This window comes from Siphateles boraxobius, unplaced genomic scaffold (assembly GCF_051911475.1).
Source record: "Siphateles boraxobius isolate OS27281-9 unplaced genomic scaffold, OSU_SipBor_1 20, whole genome shotgun sequence".
In the NCBI taxonomy this organism is placed as follows: domain Eukaryota; kingdom Metazoa; phylum Chordata; class Actinopteri; order Cypriniformes; family Leuciscidae; genus Siphateles; species Siphateles boraxobius.
In genome coordinates, this window is record NW_027508811.1 from 17,146,275 (window position 1) to 17,161,912 (window position 15,638).

A 15,638-nucleotide genomic window follows, 5' to 3' on the forward strand; every position below is an offset into this window, starting at 1 on the left:
TACGGCAGAGATTTAGCCGATGGAGCTCTCTCTGAAAGACCACTCAACCTATCTAGAAAAGGCATTTCCTCATCGCAGAGAAAATAAAGCAGAGGGGCGAACCTGTTGTCATATAGTCTCCTTCTATTGACAAATACTGTCACTCTCTTCAGTACTGGACACAGCTTTTGTACATATCTACCTCCAAGACATTTAACAGCACATAAGTCAAAATGTAGATTCATCCATCCATTAATCAAACCGCTTGTCCTATGTAGGCTTGTTGGCAAAATGGAGGTGTGATATAATTTTTTGTTTTTTTATTAAATAAGAAAACATTTTTAATATACACTAAGATTCAAAGTTTGAAAAAGATCAAAAGAGACAGTTAAGACATTTACATTGTTACAAAAGATTTAAATTTCCTAAAAATGCTGTTCTTTTGAACTTCCTTACGAATAATCCTGGAAAAAATGTATCCCAGTTTACACAAAAACCTTAAGCAGCACAGCGGTTTACAACATTGATAAAAAGAAATGTTTCTTGTGCAGGAAATCAGCATAGAATGATTTAAGGATCATGTGACACTGAAGACTGGAGTAATGATGCTGAAAATTCAGTTTTTGCCATTATAGGAAACAATTAATACTAAATATATATTAAAATACAAAATAGTTATTTTAATTTATAATAATACTTCACAATATTACTGTTTTTGCTGTATTTTTTAATCAAATAAATGCAGCCTTAAATGGTGAGACTTCTTTCAAAAACATAAAACATTTACCCCAAAACTTTGAACGGTAGTTAATTTTAAATAGAGCACTACATTCTAAATGGCAGATGAAAGCATTGGCAAAAATATTTCATAAATGAGCACGCACGAGGCAGAGTCTGCGGGCACATATTCCACGTGGGCCTGTACCTGCTCCTCTGCTGACTCTTATGCTCTCATGTGCTGTCATGTTGTCTCAGTTGTAGAGCTTGATGTTCGATAAAACACAGAAGGATCCCTGCTCATAAAATTAACATTTAGTCTCTATGACACATCCAAACTTTTTCTTAAAAAAACAGCTCCCTGCCTCAAACAGTAAAACTCAAGACGTTTGCAGTGCATGCCAAGGAGAAAACAACCTCAGCCTTCACCAAAGCCGTCTGTTTCCAACTGCCAGGAATTTAAATCTCAATAAATTCTGAAAAGTATCAAGAAAAAAAAAACTTTCTCGGAGGCAGAGATGTTTGGAGCTTATCAGAGATTTCAGGTGAGATATGCAAGTAGGTTCTAGACAATTTGGCTAAAATGATTTGGATAGAGAGACGCTTCCTAAAAATAAAGTCCGGAGAGTTCAGCCAAAATTCTGTCATCATCTATTCTTCCTCATGTTGTTCCTGTGTGTCTGACTTTCTTCAGCTGAGATATTGTACATAATGTTCAAGCTGCACTTTTTCATATAAAAGGCATAATACATAGATGGGCACATAAAAATAAGCTCCAAAATCCCATTCATACATGCGTTTATGCAAACTTGGTGCCTTACGATAAATCACACTTTGGGAAATAGATCAAAGTTCCAGGCTTCAATGAGCACATGAGTTTTTACAATAATCTCTCCTGTTACGTTAAAATGGAAGAAAGAAAATCATAGGGGTTTCAAATTACATGCATTAATGACAGAATTTTTCTTTTTGGATAAATTATCCTTTTAAGGTTTGTGGATTTCACAACTACTTAAACTACTAGGTTTTCATGAAGGCTCTTCATAAATACCTTGCTCAATGGCACTGCACTACAATCATGGGTCATAAAGCAGCTTGCCCCTCGTATAGGTGAGGAGACAGTGAAACAAGGAATGAGTATCAATGATGTGTGGCAGGAAAGCATCTTTCTGCAGAAGCAGTAAAATGTACCGTTACAATTTTAAAAGATTAAGAAGCACATATACAGATCGGGTTATTCTCTCTCTCTCTCTCTCTCTCTCTCTCTCTCTCTCTCTCTCTCTCTCTCTCTCTCTCTCTCTCTCTCTATATATATATATATATATATATAAGTGTTTTTTCCAATCAGAAGTCAAAGGAAGCATAATTTCCTCAGCTACTCAAGCCAATTACATTCACAATGTTTTATAGTAAAGTAAAAAATAAAAGGCATGCTTATTTCTCACAGCTTTTTTTCAAACGCCCCATGGGAACCTCAAAGAACAGTTTTGAGTAATGACAAACTTAACTAATCTGTGGAAATTAATCTAACTTCACAGCACTATTGTCATTTTTGTATCTGTGGTATAAATCAGAGACACTACTAAACACACGTTTCAGGAGGCCATAAAACTAGCCTACCAACAAAAGTTACATTCATTCAAGTCTGTGCTTGACAACATTAACTATGATAATTAATAGACATTGGAGAACCATATCAAAGCTACTCCAAACTACAAAGAAAACAGAGAAGCACAAGCCCAAGGGACATATAAAGACAGAAATGTTCATCAACAGCCATGACAATGGATGACCCTAGACCTTCTGACCGCCCCTCGTCTTTATCCACCTCATTTGACCTGCTCTTTCATCCCAGAACATTCCATTACCTGTATTTCTCCCATTAGAGACCGTCAGAACCCCGCTTAAATCAATGCTTTGCAGAGGAGTCCAGCCGCACTCCAGATCCACTGGCATATTCCCGTGTGACTCACAGCGACTTAATGACTATTTCAGCGCTGCGCTCCCAATCACCAGATAGGTATTTTTAGAGTGGCGAGTGCTCGCACATTGTCTGTGACTTTGCTTTAATTTGCAGACAGGATATAAACAAAAAGGTCAGTTGAGGAACTGGAGATAACGATGCTCGTTGAACCATGAAGGGAAAGGGAAGGGAGGAAAAATGGCAGAGAGAGTAGAAGGCAGAATCCCGCTCTTTCTCTCTGAGACATGATACCAAATGTTTGGCTATGCCATCCACAGCTCATCCTAAACCCTCCATGGCAGATAGAAAGAGAGAGCGAGTACATGTCTCAGAGCAGCTGAGACGAATGGGCAGCTCAGTGAGCTATGCAGGTAGAAAGGATTTTTTCAGAATTGTTTTCCTGGGTCTCTTGGGATTGTGCAGAGCTATTGATCTGACTGGATCAGTTTGGTTATGGGGTGATGAAAGAACAGGGGTCGCAAAGTCCATTTAGCTATGATGGATAGTTCGTTTAAACCGATGAACAAAGAACGGCTAGGTTAAGACATAAAACAATGCTAAAAATGTAAAGAGCTGATGCATTTAGTGTCACCTTCGTCAAGGTTGGACACTGGAGAGAATGAATGGTATTAATTCCCAAAGAGGAGGGGAAAACATATACATGATTTTCTTAAACTATACGCAATTTTTATATATGAAGGTTAAACGTTATATTTAAACGTTAAGGTTAAACATATAGATTAAAGCTATAAATTCTTTACCATGCATTCATCATTTATGTTTGCTACTATTAAAATGTCTTGTGCATAGATTATGTTGTTTACAATTTGACCATCCACTATGAAAATACATCATGAAAAAAATCTTTTTAAAACATTGGTTCTCTAAACCAAGATTGGAATAAATAAACCACGACACAACAATTTAAAAGTTTGGGGTTGGAAAGAAGTCTCTTCTGCTCACCAAGGCTGTATTTGATACAATAAATATAGTAAAATGGTGATATTGTGAAATATTATTACAATTTAAAATGACTGTTTTCAATTTTAATATACTTTCAAATCAAATTTTTTCCTTTGATGGAAAAGCTGAATTTTCCACAGCAATTACTTGCGATACTACAGAAAGTAATATAAACTTCAAACAGTAGTGTTTATGTCTGTGTAAAAATGAAAAGGCTTTAAACAAATTAGTATTGTCTCTATAGCTGTCACTTTCTCCACAACCACAATTTTCCCTGTCAAAGTTTTATCAAAAGTTAGACTACTTTGTTGCCAAGGTGACAACAGTATCGGTGAACATGTTTGAAATATAACATGTTATGTGCGAAGAAAAAAATATGGGTTTAGTAAGATTTTTTTAAAGAAATGATTTTATCCAGTAAGGATGCATTACACTGATCAAAAGTAACAACATATATTATAATGCTACAAAAGATTTATTTATTATAACCCATTAGATCGAAAGATCTGAAAAAAAACTATATATTTACCCGCCCATAGATCCTCCCCTCAAAGAAATCAGGACAGAAGTGGCTGAAAGTGGAGAAAAGAGGCGGATTAAAACACCAGGTGTAAACGGGTATGTGTCTCCCTCATCTATTTGTTATCTGATCGACTAAGGATATGTTTAAATGACAGCAATATGCTTAAAACTAGAAGTTTTTTCTTTGAGTTATCTGTGTACAGACGACACCATTGTCAAAACAATCCCCAATCACACGGATGCACAAGAACGACTAAACCCTGTAATCTGCTGCAGGCCATTAGATGGCGATGAAACATAGATTGAACACGTAATACGCATGTGCTTGAAGTCATCGTCATGGATTTTGTTGTTTACACTGAGACTGTTTTCAAAACTTTGCGTAACGCCATTGTCGTGTAAATGAACAGACAAAACGCATAAGTTGCACATTTTTTGTTGAAAACGTTGTCATGTAAACAGCCCTTAAAACGCATCATAATACCAGGTGTAAACAGGGACTAAGGCCTCATTTACTTGATGCCCAATTCTGATTTGTTGCCTGTATCTGATTTTTTTTTACCATTCGTTTACACATTCTTTCAATTGTGACCCATATCCGATTCATGTATTCACACTTGACATACTATCTGAAACATGGCACATGCTTAAAGGGGGTTCTTGCACAGATGGACGAACGCAAAATATGCTTGATGCTAGCGTTGCAATATATGCGAAGTTCGCCAAACATCACAATGATTTTGAGGCGGAGGATGACGAAAAGGGCCATCATTGCAGCCTGCGCATATGCTTCCGTTATTGTGTGCGAGAGATCTCAGGACTGGTGGGAACATACAACACGATCTCATGAAAGTGCGTATCTATAGCACAAATTTTATTTCTCATGCCATTCATATGCCAAAAATAGTTTTTGCGTGCATATGATATGCACTGTAAACACACTGGGTAGGATTAGGGGTGTGGAGTACGTGCGTATTACACGCCATAAAGTGCGTATCATATGCAGAGTTTATTTTTGGCTTAAATGGCACGAGAAATAAAATTTGCGCTATAGATACACACTTTCATGAGATCGTGGCGGGCTTTAACGAGGAGCAGTGGGTCTGAAATTTTAGGATGTGCAAGCCAACCTTTGATATGTTGTGTTAACCTTTGTCCACATTCCTCTCCTACGACGACACAACGTTTCGTCGGGCCATCCGTCCCTTTGCAGATGCATGCCGGGTTTCTCTCGTCATTAAACCGCGGAGATAGCCTAATGCCTCAGAAAATCTGATCTGCGTGTTTACATGAGTCGCAGTGGCACATCTGATTTATATCCGATTTATTTCCAAATATGAACGAGGCCTAAAAACGATCTCGAAATATCCGAATGCATGCGTTTTTTTTCCTGTTTACACGGTCATAGAACACATCCGATCTGTCTCGCATATGAGCAAAACATCGGAATTGTCATATTTCAGTAGCTGCGTTCACCCTTATAATCGGATTGATGGCTCAATTGGACCTAAAAACCTTCATTTAAACACCTTAATCTATCTGATTGAGCTCGATCCGATTGGAATTTCGATTCGATTGAAAGGAGTGGTTTATTCCTTTTGTAATCCGATCAAGAGAACATGTAAACACTTAATTGGATTGAAAACCGAAACTGAAAGGATTGCGCATGTGCAATGATGTTGAAATAGCGTAATGACCATGACGCACGGAACGAGCTGTTCTTCCTGTTGAAGTCATCTAAATGAGTGTCCCGTTATTCTAAAATTCGTATTTTATGCAGCGTCTGTGAAATGGAGCAGGACAACAGCCCACCAGTCCTTGTTTAAGACTCATCCACAGGAGACTGGTTTCGGGCGTGGGGTTTTACTGCGTGATAAATATAAGCAGCACTGCAAAACGGTTCATATGCTCATGCTGTTTAAAACAAATAAAGAGCCAATAGAGGAGAATAGTTATGCGCGAACAGCAGCAGTATATACCCCAACACCCCTCACTACACACACAACCACGACGAGGTCATTCAGAGGAATTAGACCAGAGATGGATCACAGATCAGAGGAAGAAAAAGGGGAAGAAAGAGAAGGCAAACGATAGGGGATAGAGCAATGAGGAGAGGGAAACAGAGATAAATAAAGGTGGAAGGTTCCGGGGACATCTGTCAGTGACATTGACAAGGCCAACCAGGCGTGGTGTCCAGAGGCGGTGAGACAGGAGAGCTGAGAAATGTGTTCCACACGACTGTGCCAGGGGCAAAACACACACACTACTCATCCAAAGAAAGACTCGGTTACCTGTTACACACACACACACACACACACACATCCCACTAACGGCAAGGGTTAATAAGATCCAACGACTAGCTTTGAGTTTATTTTATTTATTGGAAGTCACCTGAATTCCACCTCCAAGTCAGACCTCAGCATTTTGGGGAATTAAGCAGAGATAATATCTATATCACCAGATAAACAAGAGAAGGCAAAGCACAATACCCTGAGACTCGGCTAATCGTGGGTTCGGCTTTGAGCCTTTGAGAAATATCTGTCTGACTGAAATTTGACCCAATAAACCAGCAAGGACAATAAGCACCTCTCCAAGCCCCTCATTAGATAAGGTGGAGGTCTGTCTCTAATGCCAAATTAACAACACCAGTCCCATTCCAAAAGCACAGATCCTATTTTCCCTGTGGTCATGTTCCCAGTGTGGCCTGTTACAGCCCATAATCAGCATCTGGGAGAGATAAGAGCTCCATGTAAAGACTGAAGGCACGAGCGTCTGACGGGGCGGGAGACTAATCCAGCCCCATGCTGCGACAGGCCCCGGGTAAATCACAGGCGGTTGGATTAAACCGAAGACCAGACGCAGGCACTTGAGAGGATGACTAGTACAATGGAAGGTGAGCCCAAGAGACCAAGGATTACCTGATGGAAATATTCATGCAGGTTTTTACTCCCTGTTCTATTTCTTCGCTGGTTTCTGCGAGCACAAAATGTTGGGTCCCCAAGGGCAGCATCTTTAAAGGCAGATTAATGATAATCCAAGTTAATGCAAGAGGGAAAGCTCACTCTGATGCCTGTGTGCCCTAAACCAACACAAGCAACCAGAGAGGAAAGCGTATATTATTGCTAATGCTTATTACAGTGCCCTTTTCATGGTAAAAAGGGCAAATTTTATCATTATATAACAAATAAATAACTGATCTAATGTGTATATAGTATGATAATTATTCTGTGAATGTCAAGATGCACCTATGATGTTATGTTGTACATCCTGATGTATCGAGATGCTCTTCTTTTTTATGATTTTGCACAGGAGCTAGGCAACAATATGTCATGCAAATTGTCTGGTAATAACTGGCTGCGCTTCAAAAGGGCAGCAGCAAACAGGGTCAAAACTGGAATTGTTTGAACTTTAAGCATCACATTACAACGCTTGACCTGAGCACAACACGGTGCCGGGAGTAACGCTGTAGCTAAATGCAATGGGGAATGTCGAGATGAAACGCTGACATTTTTGAAATGAGCAGCACTGCTGTTGTGTGTGTGTGTGCGCGCGCAAACACAAAATTGCACAAAGTAAAGATAAATAAAAAACACATCTCTAAATAAACTAGATTTGGGAAAAAGGAAGTGCTCAAGGCAGCAAAAGAGTAGTGTTAATGTTCTTGGTTAAGATGAGGTTTTGGGCTTTGGTTAAGAGTATATGAAGTGCTGCATTAGAGCTGCTTTGAGAAGCACCACATCTTGCTTTCTCGGTTGGAGAGCAATAACCCAATTTTTGTGTGAATCCAGAGCAAATTGTGGCGCTCAAACAAAGCGGGGGTGGGGGTTTCCACCTGGACTGTGTATGTTCAGGCTGATTTAATAAAAAAGTGAAGAAATAATTGGTAGCAGTAATTTTAATTTAGTGCTCACCTACTACAATAGAGAAGGACCACATCTAAAAGTCCTAATCTTTGGGCTCATAAATCTCTATTTCTTTCTCTCTCTCTCTCTCTCTCTCTCTCTCTCTCTCTCTCTCTCTCTCTCTCTCTCTCTCTCTCTCTCTCTCTCTCTCTCTCTCTCTTCTATTTATTTTCTATCTCTCCCTCTCTTTCTCTGTCAGAGCGAAAGAGGCAAGGGTGGTTGTTCACTTCGAGCACACTTATTGGGTTAAATGCACCACGCTGCTTTGCTCCTCTCTAATGCAGTGCAGCTCAGGAGACGAGACTTCCCGCTGAGAAATCTCTGAGCCGGAGAGAACATGTTGACTCACTGCTACATTAGACACACTTGCAAGAGCGCAAAAACATGTGCGCACACACGCACACAAAAAAGAGCTTTTTCGTTGATGCATCCCACTTACAAACACTTTGATTCCAATGAACAGGGATCAAGATAACACCCAGAGCCAACATTTATGGAACATACTGATTAAAGACTGACAACTTGTTATTCAGAAGAAACTGTTAGTGACTGAGCTTCAAAAGGAAAATAACAATAGATTTCTGTGCCCCAAACTTTAGTGACGTTTGTGTCACTTCTTCCCTCAGCTGTGTCTCTCTGAAATTGAGGCGACTGAGCGCTCTGTGTGGAGGTAATGGTGCGGCAGTTGAGACGCAGCGGTTCAATGTGTCAGATCGCATCAGGGTAGAAGCATTACCCTGCAGCAAGACACACTCAGAGGAAGCTGTGCTCTGCTCACACACACATTTTAAATGATGGGATTAAGCAATGAAGCTCTGGCTCGTGAGAAGAGGGATGAGACAGTCACTGATGCTTACTGACAGCCTGAATGTTTTCTCTAAATGCTTGTTTCTCATATGAGACGAGAGAATAAGGCAAAGTACAGAAAAAGAGCAGCTTTGGATAGGGCGAGTTAAACATGAAGGTAATGACTGAGTAACATTCTCTCTTCCTTGCCTGATTCAAACTTACCGGAGTGTCAGTGGTGTAGTTATGCTTAATTCATGGTCCTTGTGGAGGTACACAGTCACACACACTGGGGTTTGGCCACTCTTGTCTCGTTAAACCACTCAGTGGGAATGAATCAGACACACTCAGAAGGTATAACTCACACTGACACAAACACCAAACATGAACGCATAGAGCTCTGTGATCAAAGCCACATCCATGGATTAAATACTGAAAAAGCGTGAAAAAGTCAAACTAGTGGGTAAAAAAAATAAACAAACATCCAAGACAGTACTGTTATTGCTACCTAAAACTAAAATGAAAACTATTAAAAATTGTTTTCATTAATTGAAATAAAAGTGGCATAAAATATAAATATTAGATGAAAAACTTATTTCAGTTTCCAAATCAACATTTCAAGTTTAAGTAAAAATAAAGAAAATCGAAATATACAATAATAAAATGACAAAAGACAAGAACAACAACAATTACCTACAACTAAAATGATAACAGATAATATAAAATTAATAGCTAATTTAAAATATTAAATATTAGTATATAAATAAAACCATAATAACACATCTAAGATAATGGACAAGTTGAGAAAAATACTGATTTAAAATAAAAAATTAATAGTGCTCAAAAAGCAAGGTTAACATAATTAAAAATGTATTATTTTATTCAATTTATGTCTGCAACATTTTTATATTTTAAGTCAGTGCAAAGCCCAGGGAATCAGCTATTTTAAGAGCCATATCATAGACAAAAATCACTCCAGGGTACTGAAACATTCGCTTCTGAAAAAATCCCACAATCCACCATAAAACAACTGAACATTAGCTACTCAATATATGCATTTACGGGAAATGTTACATTTTCCTCAGTCTCTCAAGACAACAGAAATAGAGGATGAATGCATATTTCATGATGGCACATTATTTTTTAATAGCTACAATTAAGATGCAAGATAATGATATCAGAATAATAGCAGTCCTGATGTTATATACAGTGATCAGTGCTTAAAGATGTTTTAATGCGCAACCACATAATCATGTCACAGGAAATTTAATCATCAGTGTGCTAATGTTTAGTGAATCAAGGCCTCTGCTAGTGCACAAATTCACATAAACAACATACTGATTCCCGTCATGAAGAACTAGAAAGTGAAATGAGATGCAGTAACTGTCTCTCCTCATTACAAGGAAGGCAGAATCAATACACCCGTGTGAATGTTTTACACGAGGACTGTTATCAGACCATAATAACCGCTGCGACTCATGAGCCGATCAGCACGTCTCTTCAAGCTCATATCACCACATCTACTGTAGCACCCTTATATTCATGCACTAGTCCAATTGCTTTTGCTGTGAATTAAATTTGCTCTTAATTTCTATTTGCGAACCTGCTATTTTAGGACAGTTGCTTGCGCATTTCCTGTCTGATTGTAAACCGTCTGTCATCTTTTCTTGCTCCAATTAGGCCGGTGAGACTCGAGTCATGCCGGATGAGGAATCCTATTACTTTAGAGACCAGAGGAGGAAGGAAATAGAACAGTGATTGAGTGTTTGGCATTCACAGCCAAACACATTGAGATGTTCCTGTGGAGGGAGATAATTCAAACTGTGACATTGGAGAAAGCAGGTGAGATAGAGATAGAGAGATACAGGAATGAAGGCTGACTGTACAGATCTGACATGCCGTTCAAACGATTTAAGATATCTTTTCTGAAGCAGTCACTCAAATTAGGCTCAAAAGTTGAGCTGGATTACTTTTGTTCACCTAAAGATAGATGATGTGAAGCTATAGCCACTTTCATTCATACAGTCTTATGCAAATTTAATGACATCTCCCTTTAGAGGTACTATATGTGAATAAAGTCTGTTTTCGAAACGCCAGTACATCAGCTCTATGCCAAAATTGCCAGAAAAGAATAACGTTTTGAACACATACTAAGTTTGGACGATCTGATGTAGGTCTGCTGCTTTCAAAGAGCTTGAGTCAATCACAAGTTGTGACAAAAAAACAAATGTTTGTCAAATTGTACAGATACTGAAATGAAAGAACTGCTCAGATGGAAATATTACTGGAACGGTTATAGATTCTTTTACGATTTGACAAAATTTAGGGCAAATGACATCACAGTTTGGTTAGGGTTACAACACATTTTGATGTTGATTTGTGAACGGTAGCAATACAGACAAAAGACAGACAGCCGTTCCATATGTCAAAAACAGATGTAGTATATTTATAAGATAAATCTGGAATTTTTACTCCAATATAACATGTTTTGTGTGAAAAAGGCTATTATGCTTCATAACACTTTCCCCCGGATATATCCATGATCAAAATGACCGTTTAAAAGTTTGGTGTCAGTAAAATGTTTCAAAGAAATGAATACTATCAAGGATGCATCGAATCAATGCATTCAAGTGAGTGTAAGGACTTTCATAATGTTACAAAAGATTTCTATTTCAAATAAATACTTTTTTAACTTTACATTAATCAGAGAATCCTGAAAAAAGTGTGACTGAAATATCTAAAAATAAAAGTTATTTAAAATTGTAGAAATGTTTGGCAATATTCATGTTTTTACTACATTTTCATAAAATAAGCATTGTTAAGCAGAAGTGAATGAAATACAACAATCTTGCAGAATCCAAAATTTTGAAAGGTGGGGTACATTTAAACAACTCTACCTAACCGTAAATCAAGTCTTCTAATGACCATAGGGAGCATCTTGCCAGGAAGCAGGTGATTTCCTGAAGCTGAAGTTCAATGTCTACCCGCAGTGCTACAATAACATCACTCTGTATGTTGTACACAACCCAGAGGGACTCACCCAGCTGCAAAAAATAAATAAATAAAATAAATAAATAAAGACCTGAACAAGCACACAAAAATATAAATATAAAAACCAATGCAATATTGTGAGGAAAATCAATCACTACACTGTAAATTGTGCTGTGATGCAAAACATTGCACTTGCAAAAAACCTATCACACACATTAAAGGCCATCTGTACCAACAAGAAGGAAATGGGGAGGGAGTTGTGATTGGTTTCCACACCATTCCCATAATTCATGAAACAAATGCTCTGATTGTGTCAGGGAACATTAATTGGCCATTGTGGGGCTGTGAGCCATTAACTAGAATAGAGGCCAGGACATTAGTGAGACTATACAATATCTATTGTTACATTATGTACAAGTGCAGAAGTGATGAAGATGTTGTTTCGATTGCCTTATGACAACAGAGAAAAGGGGGAGAGGAGGAGCTGACAGTGATGAAGAGAGCTGCAGGTTTTTTTTGGCATTGCATTAACACTAATTAGTGTAGAATTGATTGAGAGGCGAACACCCTCTCTCATTATAGTATAGCCATTACTCTTAGAATGACAAGTGACAGTGTTTCAAATGAGACTGAGATAAGTCAATGCTGCTGCTGATAGCAGCATCGCTCAGAGACGGCACGCAGCGGCCTAACAGACAGAGACTTATTAACGACGACTACGGTACCTTGCACAGACACTTGGCTTGTGTCCGAAACCTGAAAAAGGTTACATGCAGTGCACAGAGGTTGGGAGGCATCGAGGTATGCCTGAATCTGATGCTTATGTTACATCCTGTAACCTATGATAATCCTATGCAGGGTACAAAATTAATAGGGGTGTCACGATTCTCCAAATCCTCGATTCGATTACATTTTCGATTCTAAGGTCACGGTTAGATTCGATTCTCGATTTTTTTTTTTAAGCACAGGTTGCTGTTGCTCCTAAAAAGCTGACAACAGTTCATCGCAATCTCAGACATCTCTGTTATTATCAGTGAAGCTGACTGCACAATGAATCTTTCATAATATATAGCCTACACTTTGTTTGTTATAATTAGAGGATTTGCCAGCTTACAGAATTCAGCACTGAACAAAAAGTCCGTTTTGAGCGGTGAGGAGAGTCTATCTTAAATGCTTCTGATTGGTCATTGCGTTCAAGAAATCAACACATATGTCTGTGATTGGCTAAATCGCTCAACGCTGCAAACACGTTATAAATAGAAACTCTGGCCTGTAAATCGTTTCTATTTTGTTTTAGTTGTTCTTGTTGCTTTTCTGCAACAGATGAAATTTTTTTATTATTTTTTAAAATGTTTTATTCATAGATATTTCTAGTTTGCGGGAGTCCCGCGAATCTTTTTATTCTCCCGCACACACAGAGTGAGTGCATTACCGCCCGCGCTCGCACTCGGCCATCAAATCTAGTCCCGCGCCGCACTCTATTGCGTTGGGAGTGCATGCCTATAGATCAAGAGCCCGGCCCGAGGATAGTGATGGGAAATATATGCCAAGTTCGGGCTCGGGCATAGAATCCAAGTTAGAGGACTCACAGCCTTTCAACACGTGTGTTTTTTTCCCGCGCCGTGATTAGTCGTTCATGAACGATCCGTTCATTGCCTCTGTCACGCGACAAATGAACAAAAGACTCGGAAGTTCAAGTATTAATGTTCCCTGTAAATTACTTTTGACTGCATTATAATGATTTCTTAATTCAGAATATGATCAAGATTGCGTTGGTGGATGTGTTCGGGGAATTTGCCTGTTAAAAGTATAACATTTAAAGCCCCTGAAATGACTAGAAAAAAGATTAGTTAATTTTGATGAACGAGATTGAACAATAGAGTCAGTAAAACGATCCGAACTTTCCATCACGGGCGCGACATGGGGGCGTGGCAGTATCGACGATTCCATTTTTTATTTCGATTTTTGAGTTTGTGAATTAATTTCGATCGATTTCGATTTAAAATCGAAATCGTGACACACTTAAAAATTAATCTTCAAAAATACCAGCCATTATGATTTTACTGCACAGCACAAGTGGATGTGACAAACAGAAAACCAGCAGTGAAAAAAAAAAAAAAGGAGAACTGTTCTTTTGAAAGAACTGCTTATTTAAAAAATTTAGTTGTTACTCTAATTTTTATATTCATTATATAAATGTATTAATTCCATTACAGCTGTTTATTCATTTTGGGGTCAATTTATATTTATATAAAAAACCTGTTACTGTATATATGTTTTTATCCATCTTATGAAGGGCCAAACAGGAAATAATTATATGTAAATCGTGAATATATAGATCAAAATCTGTGAATACATAAATATAAATGTATAATTGTAAACCTGAATATATTGTTAAGTATGAATATACATTTAAATCTTGAATATTTAAATGTAAATTATATTTGGATTTACATTTATATATTCAAGTTTGTATCTATACATCCAAGATTATAAACATATACTCAGATTTGTATCTACTCGAACTTAAATTTATATATTCAAACTAATAATTACATATTCAGATTTACATTCACAATTAGTTCCTGTTTGGCCCTTCATATATATATATATATATATATATATATATATATATATATATATATATATATATATGTGTTCACTAATTTAATCACTTAAAAAGACTCAAATATACAAGTTTTTAAAAGCCTTTCTGAAACCAATTCAGTTTTCTAGGCAGCAAGACGGGTGCCTTTGGTTTCAGACTAGACAGCAGTGATCTATCCTGCTCCTGAAGATCAACGCTCCTGCAGAGTTTAGCTCCAGTCCTGCTGCAACGCACCTGTCTGTAATTTTCAAGTGAACCCAAAGACCTTGATTAGCTAGTTTAGGTGTGTTTGAATAGAGTTGGACCTGAACTCTGCAGGGAAGTAGACCTCCAGAAGCAAGTCTGAACACCCCTGCGGTAAAACAAATCAGCATCCTGCCTCTTAAGTTGTACAAAGCTGATTGTTGTTGCTCTCCTCCATAAAGGCCAGTAATTGGAGCATCTCTGCTTCTCTGGTGGAGCTGCAGTGAAGAAAGGTGTGTCTCATTAAAGGAGAGTGAGAACAAAGTGTAAAGACAGATGAGGAGCCGTTATTGCAAACACAAGAGAGCGAACCTGCAACGTGATCAACCAACCATCTGTCTTGATCAACCAACTAAAAAAATGCCAGGCACATAAGCAGGCACACAGGGGTGTCCTGGTTTGGCCTGTGGTTAACGGCTCTAACAGAACGTCTTCCCCTCTCCATCTGCTTGGTTGTCTCAGTGGCACTTGGCAGCAGTTTCAGGACTCACCAAATCCCTACTAGCGACACCATTCACATCCCAAACAATCGGTTTCGCTCACACTCTTGGCTGCTATCAGACAAACACACGTATGCAGCTTAACACTTAAGGACACTCAATGTTAGGGATGCTACAGTTTCAAAATTGTCATAGTTGGTGGGTTGTGGGAACAACTAGTCAATGTTATGGAAACCCTGAATAATCAGGCTGGTTTCCAGTTTTCTGATCAAATGCCTAGAGAACATTCACGTAGGATGTTTTTGTAGTCAAAGGCTCTATTGAAATAATAATAATAATAATTATTGTTATTAAAGGGGTCCTATTATAGCCTTTATCAAAGTCTTGATTTTGTTTTTGGGGTGTACTAAAATGTTTTCATGCTTGTTTGTTCCAAAAACGCATTAATTTTTATATATTTTTCATTATTACAGCACCTCTGTCCTGTCGGTCTCAAACGCGCCATTCTAGGTACCGTTTCGATG

General features: G+C 38.2%; 1 protein-coding gene across 7 annotated transcripts in view; it reads right to left on the bottom strand.

Moving 5' to 3' along the window:
* The window catches only part of ndst2a (N-deacetylase/N-sulfotransferase (heparan glucosaminyl) 2a), a 166,377-nt gene that overhangs the window by 52,433 nt on the left and 98,306 nt on the right, over positions 1-15,638 (bottom strand). For 2 of the 7 annotated variants that reach the window (XM_077237215.1, XM_077237217.1), the window contains one exon: positions 11,735-11,876. The exons of 3 other annotated variants lie outside the window; for them this stretch is intronic. The gene's annotated coding sequence lies outside the window, so the exon portion shown is untranslated. Of the gene's footprint in view, positions 1-4,151; positions 4,195-11,729; positions 11,877-15,638 lie in introns of those variants that run through there. 2 more of the 7 variants (XM_077237214.1, XM_077237216.1) reach the window with 2 other exon arrangements.